Source organism: Lethenteron reissneri, chromosome 27, assembly GCF_015708825.2.
Source record: "Lethenteron reissneri isolate LAM-NWPU_2019-01 chromosome 27, ASM1570882v1, whole genome shotgun sequence".
Classification (NCBI taxonomy): domain Eukaryota; kingdom Metazoa; phylum Chordata; class Hyperoartia; order Petromyzontiformes; family Petromyzontidae; genus Lethenteron; species Lethenteron reissneri.
Window position 1 is genome coordinate 9,639,301 of NC_083805.1, and position 18,267 is coordinate 9,657,567.

Below are 18,267 nucleotides of genomic sequence, written 5' to 3' on the forward strand. Positions count from 1 at the left end.
TGAACCAACGGCCAGGGTCGTTGAAGGGAAGTGCCCTATCCAAGCCCAATGACCCCGGTTCGAGGGTCAACGTCTTGAGTCTACAGTACTGTAGTCTCTAATCCACGTGGTCCCTCTGTCTATCGCTCGTACGTCCACAGCGAGCGTTGCCTGGATGCGGACTGAGAGAGTTGTTGGCTGTTCGCCTGGGGCTGGTGGTCTCGTTGGACAGTTTTGAGTGCAAGAGCCCACCAGACCTCGTAAAATACCCACGTCGCTTCATGCACCTACCCGGTGGCGTGTCTGTCGAGTGTGCAGGCGGTGCAACTGCGCCAGAGCCCACGGCTCAGATGGAGAGGCAGGGTGGCGGTTAGGTGAGGGGGGCGGGAGGTAACAGGTTGCCAGTATAGCTAGAAAAGGGAGAGTTGTTGGACAGGGTGAGTGCCGCTTTACATTTTTTGCGCCATGGCCCATGCCAACCAACAACGCTCTGCCACTGCACCAACCGTCGGCTTCTCCGTTGTAGAGGTTTTTTTTGGGGGGGGTGGGGGGGGGGTAAGATAGCGTAAATATATAAATGTGTCGTTAGAGCCCACCACCACCCGACACGGCCAACTAGTAAGGGGTTGTCACGTAAACAGGACGCGCCAATTTGTCACTAGTACAGCACTAACCGGTGTGTTGGAGAGCCAAGCCACAACATTTACAATCGGAGTGCGACGTTTATATATTATTTACGCGATCTAACCCCCCCCCCCCAACCCCCCCCCCCCCCTCTCTATTATGGATGATATCGGTCGCGAAAGCCTACGTGTTAAACTGGCTTCTCCGTTGTTCACATTCAGGGTTCACTCGGTATTATCACTGGTGTCCGTGTTTCCAACCCGTACAAAATATGCAATCCTACTTAGAGGCCATATCCTGCTGTGACGCGTGGATGCTCAACAGCTCGCAAAACGAGAATATCCCAGCGCGCTGATCGTGAAAATCCTGGCCCAGCGTTGGGGCAGACGTGCTGAAGCCCGCCTGCATTGTTGCACACAATTGCCAACTCACAGTATTGACACCTTTTTTTGTGTGTGTGTATAATCCGGTAGGGATCACGTATATACTTACTGTATGATAGCCTATATATATAAATATTTGAACTCGAGAACCGGCGGCGTGCACGAACGTGCGTACACGTGCAGCTGTATCTGCAATAATGTGTAGCTTTACAGGGGTACAAATCGGCCGCGCTGTGTCACTGCCCGCGCTATACTCGAGATGCGTCACATTATAAATGCATGAATGCAAAAAAAAAATGACCACTGTATCATATCCGTTGCCTAATCGCGTAAGGACGCTGCGACGTGGACATGGCGAGCTGGGGCAGATCCACCGGCTGTGTCTGGGTCGTGTGACCCGCTCTAACCCGACTAGGCAAACAAGACATACAGACGGACGGACAGCCGGAGCGAGTATTGCTCGCTACTCTCGTCTCCACGATGTACAACAGGGGCGGGGGAATGTTTCCCTGACTTGCGCCCTGACATCTCGACCCCCCCACGGTCCTCACGGTCTGCAAATCGCCACGTTCCAGACCGCCGCACCACGCGAGCGACCTGGTCTTAGCGATGACCGGTCGCCGCTCACCAGAGTTGTCAGCTCCTGGAAGCGGAAAGCCGCCCTGGTCACGCTTGCAAATGAGATCCATCCTTGTCACTCGAGTGCTCACCCGGTTAAGCAAAATAAAGACATCTTCTTGGTTCTTTCGGTAAAGTCACGTAGAAGGGAAATACTAAAATAATAAAAATAAAACAAAATTAAAAAACATAATACAGACGCTGTCTTTCCGACAGACCTGTTCTTCACCTGATGACGGCTGCTTGCGTTGTGGCCGAAACATCGTGAGAATTGTATTTTATTATGTTTTATTTTTATTATTTTATTATTTCCATTCTACGTGACTTTACCGAAAGAACCAAGAAGATGAATCCCTGCAGTCACGAAAGCTTTAAATCGAAACAAAATAAAGTCCCCAAATTATTTTTCAAATTCGCAAGATCGACCTTCCAAAGTCATCAAATGCATGTCACTCGACAATTGTCCAAGTGTTACGAACAGTAAACTGATGCAGGTTCCTTTACGTACAAGCGGAATCACCCAAAAATGTGCACAATGTCATTGTTCCAAAAAAAATCACTAGGTTTGTCGTTTTGACGACATTTCATCGGTCAAGAAACTCCAAAAAATAATCTGGATCTAGGGACAAGATCACTAATTTGGCAACACTGCTGTGCACACACCATACACACATGGACCAGTCACGCTGCACATTGTCCACTAATCCAGGAACAGCTGGTGGGCTTGGCAGCGAGCTCCGAGCTACGTGTCTGTGTGTCACACACACACACAGAATGTCCCAGCCCATTTATCTCTGGGGACTTAGTGGCTTGCAGTTAATTTATGATTCTGAAAAAACGTTTCCCTTGAATTTCTCCACCACAGACCCTGGATCTGCTCCCGATGCTGAGAGAAGTTCCTAGAAAGGGGCTTTTGTGGGTATTATTTTTCATGGAAGGATGGCCGAATATGAGTCGTAAACGTGCATGTGCATTTGTGTGCAGCTTGTATTGTATATAAACTTATTTTAATGTATCTTTGAAAAGAGAACTGTGCGTACAGTTATCGGTGTTTCTGAAACTATCCCCCCAGACAAAAAAAATATACAGCACGTGACATGATTTGTGATCGACCTTTGATTCCTTATTGGCTTACGTGGATTCTGACAATTCCACATTCTCAAGACAGGAACGACGCAGAGGTGATTTTCTCGATGGCGATAGGCACGGTTATGACCGTAGAATCGATCGCCCTATCATGCCTTGCATGTCACCGTGAAATTACCATACTGCGTGATGAGGTATTCGTATCGGTTGGCAGGACGCATTGGAATTGGCGTAAAGTAATGACGCGGTTTATGTCCATTTGGAAGTTTGGGAAGGCAATGTTTTAGCAAGTCCGATTTACTGATGGTTTTTTTAAATGGCTTATTTGTAAGGCCTCAGTGTTGAGATATGAGAAGCTGTTCCATGAGTATTCTTGATTACATTTTCTTTCTTGGAATTGTTTATACGTACCATATACATATATTGCAATGCATATATGCACCAGCTGACATTTCTAAGTCAGATTCATACATTATATCATGTCATGGAAATATAGTAGTAGGTTTTTACCCTTTAAACTGGTACAAAACTGACACCTTTATACAAGGCATCATGTTTGCAATAACCACAACACAAGCAGTCAAAATGCAAACAAAAAGAAACAACTCTGATAAAGGACAGTGCATATCATTACCATTATCAGAGTTGTTTCTTTTTGTTTGCATTTTGACTGCTTGTGTTGTGGTTATTGCAAACATGATGCCTTGTATAAAGGTGTCAGTTTTGTACCGGTTTAAAGGGTAAAAACCTACTACTATATTTTGCCACTGGTTAAGGAGGTCTCATAGCATGTCATGGAAAGTTCATCCAACAAATATCTCAAACAGCAATGCATAAGCCTTTTGTCAACTCACTGCTAGGCGAAGGCCTCCCCCCTAGGCCGTGTTGGTCATGGGAGTTTATTTGACCATACTTCACCACGCTGGTCAGAGCAGGTTGGCACAGTGGTTTGGGGGAGGTGTGCAGGACCGGTTCAGATTATCACTCGCCAACGATGCTTACCGTGGTTGGGAATCTAACTCTAAATCGCATTCTTTTTTTTGCGGTTGCTAGCTTTCCGACCAACTTTGACGACAGTAACTTTAATACAGTATTTACTTCTTTGCAAAAGCAACTAAATGTTCGAGCCGATGCTTTGAAGTCATATATTGGAATTGCAAATGTATAAAATGAAATTAAAACCCACAATGCATTGTGTCTTGCCTCCGGAGTAGACCTTGAACAGGTAACGTAGTTGTTTTTGTTGTTGTTGTTGTTGTTTCAAATCACTTAGAAATATGAGCGTTATGTAGAAAAATTGCACGGAAATACGGTTTTCCCACGAGCAGCATTAACATAGTTCACGGCGCTTTAACGGTAACGGTGAATGTCCGACGACGTGCTATTAACTGAATTGTTTTTGGGGCAAATGGGGTTATGAGTTACGTTTATCCACTAAGGAAGCTGTGGGCAATGCGCAAGATCCCATATTTACTTTTTTTCAAGTGAGGTTATCCAAATGCGATTCAGTTGAAACTCGATATAAGCACGACCATTGGGAGCTAAGGTCAGAGGTCAGATGTATCAATTAACTTGAGTACAACATTTCCTTAACTCCTGTGTAAATCGGTGTCAATTAAGGGAGGTTTTCGCTGAAGGTGTTATGTGTGTTGATCTTTTCGTACCATACGTAGCCAACTGTGCTAATCAGATTTCTGAACTGTGCTTATATCAGAAGTTGCCCATTTTCTAGCTCCCCCACCTGTGTCATGTAAAGATGCGTTGCTTACACTAGCACTATGCTTATATAAGATGGGTCTGGCTTCTACTCTCATTGTTTCAAATGCGTGCTTTGAGTCACTTTTCTGCAGCTTACCGAATACTCAAATAACCAGAGGACTGATGCTTGCTGTCACGAGCATTTCAACTCCGTGAAATGATCTGTCCTGCATGTAGCAGAGCGCAGGAAACCCAAACTGTGGGTTGTACATACATTATAAGTGCTGTGTGGGCTATACATAATACACAACAAGGGGATTTTGTTTTTTTATGAAGCTACACAAGTAAAAGCATAACTCTGGTCAGTGATATACTGCTGTGCGCATAGTGATCTGCGAGCTTTCGATTATAAGTGCGTGTGTTCCTCGCCGTGGTCATTACCAGGGCTAAACCTCAGCCGCGTCCACCTGGGTCAGCAGCACAGGGAAATATTCCCGCACCCGGCACACCACGTCCAGTATACGTCTCGCCGTCGTGGCTGTGGATACCCGTCACGTGCCGCCTCCGATTCACCAGAGGCCCGGGAAATATTCAGTGAGAAATGTAGCCCTGGGCATGACAACGTTCTAAACCCTGACCCAACACCAGGACTCGAACCCGGCGGTTCGTAGTTCGCTGGTCGATCACCAACGAGAATACCAATGAGTGCCCAACGACGTGTATCGAAACAACAACAAAAACAGTCTACGGATGATGTCAGGCTTGTCGCTTATCGCACGTTTGTTTTCTTCTGTTTTTTTTTGTTATTAAAACCAAACGAATCACGACGACACCGCCGCCGCTGTAAAGATGCTCGAATTGGATTCAGTCACTAATCCGTGACACTTTCATCAGAGACGCAACTCGTACGACTGCGTAAATGGGTTTCCGTGGTTGTGCCGCACACAGCCCTGCGATGTGTTTTTCATAGAACCCGGTAACGGTTCCTGCTCGCCCGGCAGTGCGGAGCAAAACGTCAGGCCACCGCAGATGGCACAAACACGCGGCAACTCCATTGGAACCTCATTTGCCAGTAAAAAATATGATAATTGGTTTTTTACCCTTCTATCTGGCAACAGAAAAAAACCAATTATCATATTTTTTACTGGCAAATGAGGTTCCATTGGTATAAATGCTTCACCCGAGCTCTCATACTCTGATGGTGCATTGCCTTTTGGCGTCATCTGGTCAAACCCATGTGAGACTAGGCTCTAAGGAAAGCTGTCTAGGGTGTGGACCAATCAACTTCAAGGACAGTGCATACAGATTTATGTGTTTTTTTGTTTGCATTTTGACTGCAGGTATTGTGGTCTATGCAAACATGACTCCTCGTAAAAAAGGTGTCAGTTTTGTTGCCAGATAGAAGGGTAAAAAACTAATTATCACGCGGCAACTACCCGGAAACACATCGTTGAGCCAGAACCACAAATTCGCAATTTGAGAGAGAGATAAAAACAAAAACAGTTTTCCACTATCCAAAACAAACACACCTACAATGAAGAATCGCTCGATAAGCGAATGCCGCAATGTTAAACACGTGACATGGGACATTGAGTGATTTGTGACGGTGTCACGGTCCGAGTGAAATGTGGAAGTGTGAGCAGCAGATTGGGCCACGTGTTCTACCCCTTACACGCGCGCCACCACTCCCCGCTCCTCCCCGCCTCTGTCCACCCAGCAGCAGCAAAACAAAGTGGGGGGGAGGGGAGGGGGGGCACCACAGTGAGTCGACCTGCAGATTGCGTTCGGCGGGGTAAAATGTGGACACTTGACCACCTCTTCTTGATTCTTTCGGTAAAGTCACGTAGAAGGGAAATAATAAAATAATAAAAATAAAACATTATAAAATATAATTATCACGACGTTTCGGCCACAACGCAAGCAGCCATCCTCAGGTGAAGAACAGGTCTGTCGGAAAGACAGCTGTCTTTCCGATCTGAGCACGGCTGCTTGCATTGTGGCCGAAACGTCGTGAGAATTGTATTTTATTATGTTTTATTATTATTATTTCATTATTTCCCTTCTACGTGACTTTACCGAAAGAACCAAGAAGATGAATCCCTGCAGTCACGAAACTTGACCACCTCTTCCAAGATTTCTGACCAGCGTGGAAAAGTAGGCCAAGTCACCTTCTGGATTGTAGAGACAGCTCTGCTTGAACTTTGTCTCGTGGAGGCCCTACCACCAGTAGTGCGGTCAGCAAGCCACCAGAACAGACGGGCAAATAGCCACGACAAAGGGATGTCAACTCGGGTCAAGCCCATTAACCCGTCTCCTTCATGAATTTGGGATCATGACTACGCAAGGATAGATCGTTCTGATAATTTATTACGATGTTCTGAAGGTACAGGTACATGTCTGGAACCATTTGCCAGTCCGCTGCTGGATGAGGGCCTCCTCCCTCCCCCCCCCCTCTATGCTGTGCTGGTCGTGGGGGTTATTTGACCACCACGTGACATCTCGCAGGTCAGTGCGGCTTGGTGAATGCTGGGTAGCATAATCAACGTGGGCGCATAGAAAGCAGAGTACAACCAATTTTGCCGCATTTTCCACAACTTAGCCCTTAAGGTGCCTCTCCCGAAAATGGGACCTATTTGCAAAAAAATCAGTCATTAAACCCATAGAGGTGCATGAATTTGGAGATATATAGATGCATCTAAAAATGTTGACTGACAATGTAACACACAAATCTATTTCCGGTCGTGTCCTTATTCATTTCTAGAGCAACTCTTGCTTTCTAAGGGGTTTTACTTTTGCAACGTGACATGTTCCGTGGCGGATGTGCCACGCTTTATTTGTTATCTCTCTCATTCGATTAAAAAGGAAGTCAGAGAGACGACGATGTTCGGGCAGCCTTCTCTGTTGAGCATTTGACACCTTCGTGAGCTGGAAGTGACGCAATGCTCGCCACTTCAAGGCGAGGTGCTGCCGATGGAACACGTGTTTCATTTTATATATTTTTTGCAGTTATTTTAGAGATACACAGTATGTAAAAACAAAAGAGAGAACAAATGTTGTGTTTGTTTATAAACCCTTTTTGCGCAATCGTTTATTTGTGGACAACGGCTGTTTTACTTGTCGAAGTCTTGAGGCTGTGCAATATTTGTGACTATATCAACGGGGACAAACTTGCTGTACTTTGCTGTACTGAATTGTCGTAGTGTGGTTATCGTATGTTAAAAAAAACGGATTTAAATCCCCCTCCCCAGAATAATCTTAATAAACAGCCCTTTCCTTGTAACATTCTCGTCTGTCATCGTTGCAAGTGCTTCATGTCACCTGGAACGATCCGCGATGCTTTTTCGGGAATCATGTTGGCACGAAGCCACCTCCATCTCGCCTAAAATTATCCCCACGATGCCGCAGCGGTGGAAATGTGGGGCACAATAACGGTGGGTTAGTACAGGCCTCCCCGTCTACTCTGGCGGCAGTACCGTGCGTCAATTATCGCTACTCCAAGCCAGCCGAGCAGTGATCCCGAAAATAACGAATAACCCCTTGTGGTTTGCATAGGTTTCGCCTGCTCGTAATTTGTAGTGAGTTTTGGCGAAATTTTTTTTTCATCTTTCCCCCAAAATGTAACCAACTATTTTTTGGTTCTTTCGGTTAAGTCACGTCTAAAGATAAAATAATACATTAAAATAAAAGCATATTACGACGTTTCGATTGCAACACAAGCAATCATCATCAGGTAAAAAAGAAAAAGCAACAAAAATCTAACTAGAAAACTATAGACAGACATACAAGCAGACAGACATCACAAGGACACACAGAGAGAGGACACATATCGGCACAAAGAGAGGGGTCGTTTCTGTGACGGTCCCTTAAATATAGAGAGGGGGGCAAGGACGGAGAGAGGGAGGGGGCAGAGAAAATTAGCATATAAATGAGTGGACTGCAAAGTGCTGCTGCTGCGCAAGTAAGATGACGACGTGGCACGGCACGCAAGCTTGTAAATTAGGAGAAAGGCACACTAAAATTAAATAACCTCGCAAAATATCGAATGTGATGTAATACAACACAGAGAGTCGGTCAACACACAATTAACGCATAGCCTGGTTCATTACGTATCTCAAAGATTGCTAAGTTAGAATTTAAGTGTGAAACTTCCAAAGAGAGGACACAGGCAGAGATAATAAAATAATAAAATAATCAAAATTAAACATTATTAAATAATTCTCACGACGTTTCGGCCACAACGCAAGCAGCCGTCCTCAGGTGAAGTCACGTACCTGTTCTTCACCTGAGGACGGCTGCTTGCGTTGTGACCGAAACGTCGTGAGAATTATTTTATTATGCTTTATTGATTTATTATTTTATTATTTCAATTCTACGTGACTTTACCGAAAGAACCAAGAAGAAGTATGCATTAAGTTACGCACTGCACGCACCTGATTATGGCTAAACAGGCACCACGTGGCGCTGACTCAAATGAAAGTGCACGGCGTGTATGCACGTGTGTGTGTCAAACATGGGGAACACCAGTGACGATTATCTGAACCGGCCCTGAGCCTCCCCTAGGTCGACTCAGCTTCAAATGAGTACGTGGTGCGGTGTGTAAACATCGCCCATCGGGAGACAAAGGCGGTCGGGCGTGGTGCTTGCCACCCACCCCCTCGTGTGCCGTACCGGCCCTCATAGGTGCTACTCGCTAACCACACTTGCCCCAACAGTATGTTAAGGCTATACGGGGGATCTTTGTCTATTGTTTATAGACTCACGTGGTGGTGGTGGTGGTTAGGAGGAGTTTCATAGACTAGTTTATACACCCATAGACGCACACATTACACGCCTTATAAATATCTGAAACGCTGCGGGTGAAAGCGCGCAGTAAAGTCGGTCACCGGGGTGCGCACGAAACGGAGCTGCGCTCGTGAGCGCGCGTTCTGCATTCTGATGTTGTTATTCTTAGGTTTTTTTCGGTAAAGTCACGTAAGTAAAAAATTAAAATTAATAAAAGTAAAATAAAAATAAAAAATAAAAATCACGACGAGGTAGGCCCTGAATCAGGGCCTACCTTGGCTCCTCCCACCCTCAACCAGTATATATACAAGGACTGTTTTCATGGAATTTCTCTTACTTGATGCAGCAATCGTGCTGTGACGGTTCCACCTGAAGACAGAAGCTTGTGTTGCCTCCGAAACGTCGTGATTTATTTTATTTTTATTTTACTTTTATAAATTTTAATGTTTTACCTACGTGACTTTACCGAGAAAACCCAAGAATATGAATCCTTGCAGTCACGAAAGCTTAAAATCTAGAGTTGTTGTTGCTGGTGGTGCGGCCGAGGTCTCATCTCGGACAAGCGCGGTTGATCAGACGGGAAACTCCCCTCCCCTCCTGCGCGTCTGTCCGCACGAGTGAGCCCAGGCAAGCGTGCACGTGGTCGCCGGCGTGGTCACGTACGCGCGCATCTTGAACTTTTTTTTGCACCCTACGCATCGCCCCGTTTAGGTCGGCGATGCGTTCCTGCGAGGGGCGACGACGACGAACGTCGAAACGACGCGAATCAAAGCAATTTACAGGGCAGTAGGTGAGAGCTGACGGATACGAGAAGCGGCAGATGGTTCTGTGAGCGACGTAAGTGCGGATTGAGGCGACGCAAATCACGGAGTGGTGTTAATAAAGCGACGACGTATTTTTTTAAAACGAAAATACGTAAATCGGGGTATTACTGTATAATGACATGTTGCTTTCAATGTGCACATTACAGTGTATCCTCCACAATGGTATGCCGATGTGTGTACGTACATTGCACACTATATAACGTGTCCTGGTGGATTTTACGTAACTTGCATGAATCAAAGAGCCTCGCTGGTGCATGGGACGTCTGTGAAAAATTGCGTTATAGCTCATCGGATTCCTCCGGTAGAACTAAATATTCTGACACAAGGAGGAGGCATTGTGAGCGGAAGTCGACTGCGATTTCACACTCCAGGCTTTCATGACCAATATCACGATTCGTAATTAGTTATACTTTTGCATTAGACCGTGTGCAGGGTACAACGCCAATGTTCAAGCCATACCCTCCGACATCCGACAGAGTCAATCAACTTGAGTTGCCACGTGGGCAAAATGCCAAAAATATAATTTTCTAGCAAAATGTTGACAACGTTACACGACGTTTCGCTGGAAATTAACAGCAGCTCTGCTCACGCGAGATTAGAGTTGATGTTAGACATATTCTTAGGTTTTTCGGTAAAGTCACGCAGGTAAAAATTTAAAATTTAAATTAATAAAAGTAATATAATTTTATTTTTTTACCTACGTGACTTTACCGAAAAAAACCTAAGAATATAATCCTTGCAGTCACGAAAGCTTCAAATCTAGAATTGATGTTAGACACACTGTTTCCGTGTGTCCATAATTTATGTAGTATGTACTGTATCACAAAAACAAGGCATGTCCGTGATAAAATAAGAACTGCAATGCAATAATGATTTTATTATTATGTTTTATTTTTATTATTTTATTACTTCCCTTCTACGTGACTTTACCGAAAGAACCAAGAAGATGAATCCCTGCAGTCACGAAAGCTTTAAATCGAAATGCAATGCAATGAGTTAAGGTATGGGTTTACGAAACTCGAGTCTTCACGACCCATCACGGTCCGCCTTTCCACGCACGTGTATTCATCGCACGCTTTGCGCGCCTATTGATTACAACACATCATAGCTTCACGTGGCGTCGAGATCACATTCAAGATATTCACATTGTACGCTCCCTGCGTTCAGTGGGACACAAACAATGATTCACCGCCCCCCCCCCCCCCCCATTGCCTCAAGTGCTGTTAGCGAGCACCTACGAATGCCGATACGGCGCACGAGAGGGTGGGTGGTCAACACCACGCCCGGCCGCCTTTGTCTCCCCAGCGGCGATGTTTACACACCGCACCGGGTACTCATTTGTGGCTGAGTCGACCTAAGGGAGGCCCAGGACCGGCGTTGGCCGTGAGCGGGAATCGAACTCTGTTCGCTGCTCCCCACATACACACAGTTACGCACAAATCAAGTCTATCTTGAGTTGAATCGGCGTTCTTTTCTAGCACGTGGGACACGCGCAAACGATCTGTACCAACGCCATTTAATGCACGTGGTACTATTGTTTAGCCCTAATGAGGCGCTTGCAGCGTGGAAACGACCTAATCTCTATTTGGTAAACAAGGAAAGGCGAGATGGCACTCTGGGAGGTCGCGATGACCTGCGTTTTTCGAAACCTTACCCTAATAAAAAAAAATGTTTAGGGAATTTGTAAACAATTTACACTCCACACACACACACACGCGCGCGCGCGAGGCTCATTAAGGTACAATCACTCGTGCCCTTGATGCGACCCACACCTTGCCACCTATTTCTTCCTTCTGATAGAATAAATAGCTAATATACATATACACAATCTACGTAGCTGGTGTTAACGGAGCAAAAAGGCATTCCTCCTGTGAAAACGGGGCACTACCCGAATGGAAGAAAAGAGTTGATACTAAGTGGGGCTTTTCTGAATAATCAAAGGGTAAGCATAATAATAATATAAAGGGTATACCTACGAATGTCTGTCCTTAACGCTTGTGACGTCACTCCACATCGACCAGCCCCTCTCATTAATATTCATGAGCAGGTGACGTCCTCCAAATGTACCCCCCAATTATTATTACCTACTATAATGAGCCAAGAATGTCTGTGTGTAACGCTCGTGACGTCACTCCACGTAGACCAGCCCCCCTCATTAATAATCATGAACAGGTGACGTCCTCCACATGGCCCCCACCCCCTCATTAATAATCATGAGCAGGTGACGTCACTCCACATGGAGCACCCTCCCCCCGCATTAATAATCATGAGCAGGTGACGTCACTCCACTAAACAGCCCCCCTCATTAATAATCATTAACAGGTGACGTCTTCCAAACGGACCCCCCCCTCCATTCATAATAATTAGCGGCTGACGTCACTCACATGGGGGGGGGGGGGGCGAGGCGCCTCCTCCCCCCTCCTCGGCGTCAACTCACAACCCTCACTACAAAGGCAGAACCCTCACTACGTCACGCGATCTCCGTAGCGCTGTTGAGGCATCAAAGTAAAAAGAACGTCATGATGAGCAAGGGATTATAACCTTACAATGAAATAGGTCTGTGTCACCGCGCCCTTACTAATTGCACACGAATTGATGCAATGAATATATCACGTCGCGGGCTGCTTTTCGCTTGCACGTTTCAGATTTACTGCAATACACCAGTCCTTGGATGGGCAAAAGGCGAGTTCTGTATGTACAGTAATGTAAATGTAACAAAAAGAGTAGTCATTGATGATCATTTTCTACTTCCAGAAAACGTATATAAAATGTAGTTCACGTAAACACGTGTTTTGCTACGAGTGCTGATGCCACCACATCTCGCCATCGCATTCTTCCTTCTGTCAGAACGAAACACCCTACAGATGTATTTAGAGACAGTGGGGGCGGGCGGGGGTCATAAAATCACTGATCATTTTCTATTTACATCTACATTTTAAAAAAATGTTTGGAAATCGATTGGGGTTTTTTATGCTCACGATTGAACACATTTTATTTGGTGATGCTGCGTTGGCAGTGGCACAACAAGCAACGTTGTATGTGCTATGAAGAAGAGCCATTACCCGAAACGTCGCCTATTCTATACATTTTTAAGTCACAGTGTTATTGACGAATGTGTCGATTTGAAAAGAAATAATTGCAACTAAATAACATTCCACAAAGCCATAAAAAACTACACACAGAACTGTATACGCGAAATAAAATAACATCAAACGACCATCCGAACAATGCCCAACTACCATCCCCCTCCAACTACACAATACTCGAACTACTCACAGCCAAGATAAATAACCCCCGTATAGACAAAGGAAAAAAAATAGGCAACGTTTCGGGCAATGGCCCTTCTTAAGAGCAGTGTTATTGACAAATGTGTTGAACTTTTTTTTTTCTTTGTGTTTGTTACCACTGCCCAACGCAATAATCGCCAAATGACCCCAGCATAATGAACATCTGAATTGCTGGGGCGTTTGCTGTAAGCGAGTGCCTATTAAAGTCATACGGTGGGGAGTGGTGTGGCTAGGTACAACGCCCGGCCGCTTACGTACACACAACAGCAACAACAAAGATCCCCCCCCCCGTATCGTTTGGGAGCAAGTGTTGTTAGCGAGCACCTATGAACACTGGTATGGCAAACATGGGGGTGGGTGGCCAACACCACGCCTGGCCACCTTTATCTCTCCAGTGGCGATGTTTTTTTTTTACACACCGCGTACTCATTTGAGGCTGAGCCAACCTAGGGGAGGCCCAGGACCGGTTCAAATAATCGTCACTGGTGTTGGCCGTGAGCGGGAATCGAACCCGGGTCGCCAGGTTTGCAGCGCAGTGCGCCAACCGCTACACCACCGCTCCCCACATACACACAGTGACACACACATACACTCACTCATCTCGCCTCAAACATGTACACACATGTTTGGTGGTAGGTGTCTTAAAAGGCGGACTGGGAGAGTACCACCACCTCACTGAAGGTATTCCGAAGGGACACCGCCCTGCATGGATACCTGCTTCAGGTTACAGGCCAGCACTTGATCCGGCATCTGTTTGGCTCTGTAGTTGTAGCCTGTAATCAGTGTGTACTCCCATGGTAGCTCCAGCAGTTATGAGGGTTCCCCAGTGAAACGACTTTCCGCAGGCTTGCGACCCAAACCCTTAGGACACGCTTTTAGGGGTGGGCTGCCTTATCAGCAAGGGTATAAGCAGGCGTGATAATCTGGCATCATCTGATGCGCCGGTTCATGATTGTGGCTACTGCTGCAAACAGGAAGGCTCCCAATTTCCAATAAGCAGAGTTCTTTCAATATGAATTACCGCAACTTCCGTAGTATCAACTGTAACATCACGTCAATTAATCATAACCTTAGAAACAACCCAACTTCCCAATGACAGTATCTCACAGAAACACAAATTTCACCGTCACCTGACCTCACTCATTTTGAATGTTCCCAGCATGCATGCAGCCCTTGTTCACTCTTTCTGGTTCAAAGGTGGAGTTTGTGTATTTCACCAGAGATAGCGTCTCCGTTTCTCCCTTCCTCCATTACATTCCTCTGCCGTGTTTACGGCTCAACAGATGTAGATAATCACTTCGAATTTTTATTTTATTTAAATCGCAAGCTGAAAGTGCTAGACTCGGCTGTCCAACGCGCAGGATACTTCACCATCAGTCACCAATGACTTGAATGCAACTCTAACAAACCACCAGTCAATAATATCACGTAAGACTGGCAACTCCACCGTTTGCTCCCATCATATGTAACTATTCTATTCTTATCCGTAGTAAACCCACTAATTTGCTTGGCACAACAATCTCATTAAACCTCTCGCGAAACGGCTGTATTACTAATCTGATTAATGAAGCATCAGAGAAGTTTGCTTTTCTTTTTCATGCCGAAACCTTCGTCTTTAACTCCGAACAATTACAGTATTACTGTTGCTACACAAAGCACATATTCATCCGAAGTTGGAATCCTTGCTGCCCCATCGCACGCGATAGAATTCAACTTGAGTTAATTACTCAAAACTGCTCTAGAGGAGTTGTACACCCCTAGCTGCCAGTGCAATTCAGTGGCCTAAAATAAAATGTTTCGCTCCGGATGATCGCTATAAAGTATGACCTGTGTTTTGATTTAGTGTGCTGATCTTAAAGGTGCATTAAAACAAAGTCTAAGTTGTCTTGTGGTTGTTGTTGGTTGTTTGACTTGCATCCCACTGGGATTTTTGCACACAGCGTTGGTGTACGGTGTTTTTTCTGCAATATTTAGCTGTCTTTAATTGGATTTTCTGTTTGCACTCAGTCACATATTCACTTTAAGATGTTTTTTGGTTTATGTTTTTGTTTTTTGTTTGTTGCGGTTGCACCCGATTCAAGAGCCGAATGGCTCACAGGGCTATACTTAATACATGAACTTTGAACTTGAAATGATTGCACATCAGATGCGCTCCACTCACTCGCACACCGCTGGTCGGTTGCCTCCTTATTTATCTTCGAGTTGCTAAAACAGTTGAACGTGTATCCATTCTAACTTTACGAGTGTCGCTCGTTGCTGCCCGCTTGGTAGTTTCGGGCATTTGGACCTGTGCTCAGCAACCCTGATAAACTCAGCACACCAAAACGTACACGCGCGCACACACACACGAACTAAAGACAAAGAACACCGCACCATCTACTCATTTAAGGCTGAGCGAACCGGTTCAGACATCACTCGGCACTGCTGTTGGCGGTGAGCGGGAATCGAAATCAGGTGGCCGGGTTCGTGGTGCAGCGCGCTCACCGCTGCACACTCGCTCCCCACAGACGTACAAGCAAAGACAAAGATCCCCCGTATAGCATTTAACAGACTGTTGGGGCAAGTGCTGTTAGCGAACACCTATGAAGGCCTGAACATGTACACGAGGGGGTGAGTGGCCACAACCACGCCCGACCGCCTTTGTCTCCCCAGTGGCGATAATTGTACACCGCACGAGGCACTCATTTGAGGCTGAGTCGACCTAGCGGAGGCCCAGGACCGGTTCAGATAATCGTCACTGGTGTTGGCCGATGAGATGGCAATCGAAGCTCAGGTGGCCTGGTCCGTGGTGCAGCGCGCTAACCGCTGCGCCACCGCTCCCCACAGACGCGCGGTACAAACCCACCCCGGTCACGAACACGCGCACGCACATTCCTGAACTTGGCCGCCGTCAGGGAGGGGTGGGTGTCTGTGTGCGTGTGGGGGGGACACGGGGAGGATGGGGCCCGCTGCTTGCCACGGTGGGGGTGGGGGAGTCTGCCTCGGGAGCGAGGGGGAGATACGGGATGGGTTCGGTTGCGGGGTTAATGGCAGAGGGGTGAGGCCGTGTTGTTGGGTGTTCGTGCGTGCGTGTGAGCGTGTGAAGGAGGCTGTGAAGGAAGAGGCTTGTGTGAAGGACGCTACCGGTCAGTCGGAGGCAGTCGCCCTCCAACAACAAGCAACGGTGGAGCGACGCTCACAACAACGATTTTGGCATAGCAGGGGACACGGCTGGTGCATCGGCCAGGCATCTCAGTCAGTCAACCCGTGGCACCTGGGTCTGTCCCGTGACCTCCTCTCAGCAGAGGCTTCGGCACTTCACGTGGCCTCAATGTGCACCTGGCCTGGCACAGGCCACTTAGTGGCGAATAGCGGCAGTTATTGTCGTGATCATGGTGTGGGGAGCGGTCGTGTAGTAATTGGCGCACTGGACTACGAAACCCAGCCACCCGAGTTCGATTAGCGCTCACGGCCAACACCAGTGGCGATTATCTTTATCTGAACTGGTCCTGGGCCTCCCCTAGGTCGACTCAGCCTCACACGTCTATCCCCCCCCCCCCCCCCGCGTGGTGAAGTATGGTCAAATAACCGCATACCGTGTCAACTCATATGGTTTACCCGTATTCTTGTATAGGGAAATTGGGTTTTCAGGTCCATACGGCGTACAGCCTTTCCAATACGGCCCCTTTTTTGTGTACTATATTTGTTTGTGTCTCTGCTTTGTAATGGAACTTTTATAAAAAGTTTTAGACAATGAAACGAGGGTCACAAGACATCTGGACCACGCTGCAGTGCAGTGTTTCTCAAACTTTTTTGAATCGCGGACCACCCAGCCCTGGTGACAAAACGCATTTACTTCTCTCTCGCAATACCACTAAAAGAACATTATTCATTTTACCGGAACATAAAAAAAATGCTAACGCAGCCTGACATTTTTTTTAAGTGGTGGCATTTAGATCTCAGTGTTAGGGTAGTTTAATAAGGGTAGTGTACCCAACCTCATTTTTACATTAAATGCTATTGGTATATATATATATATATTTTCATTAATGTCCTAAACAAAACGGATTAACGTTGTCATTCTTTACTAATCAACCTGCATTGGCATCACAGGCCTCAGACCACGTGGAGGCCCGTCCGAGGCCCACACTTTGAGAGCCACTCCTCTGTAGAGGAGTTAGCTGTCGGTGCTACAGACCGAGGTTAAAATACAAAAAATAAAACAAGAGTAACGCGGACAACTGGACCGTTGAACTTCAGTTTAAGAATACATTTTAATAAATGACTCGTTACCTGCGTAGTTTTCAGCCATGCAAATGCCATATAGGTACCAACGTCCATGTGTGTACAACCCTCTGGTCAATCCACTTCTAGATTGAGGGTCCTGACTGTTACATACCTGTCAACCCCTGGTCAGTGCCTACCTTATTACAGACCAATTCAGACCTTGTTGGTCACCCCGTGCCCTTATAAATCTCAACGTTCATCCTACAAAGTCCCATCATAGGGGAGAGACACGAATAGACAAAAAACATGTTTTTCCCGTATTGAAACGATTGTAACGCCGTATGGACATGAAAAGTCAATTTCCCTGTATAAGAATACGGCTAAACCGTATGGGTTGACAGGTATGCATGGATTTCGATTTAAAGCTTTCGTGACTGCAGGGATTCATCTTCTTGGTTCTTTCGGTAAAGTCACGTAGAAGGGAAACGTCGTGAGAATTGTATTTTATTATGTTTTATTTTTATTACTTTATTATTTCCCTTCTACGTGACTTTACCGAAATAACCAAGAAGAGGTATGCATGGTTGAGTTTAGTAATTACAGCATTGTATTTACTGCCAGGTGAGTGTTCAATGGCTCAATAACATACAGCCGTGTTGCAAAACGAAGGATGTTTGCGCAACATTCCAAGAGTTACGTGCTGGCATGGTGCACCGCCGGTTAACAACTTTCATTGTCACCATTGGAACCTCATTTGCCAGTAAAAAATATGATAATTGG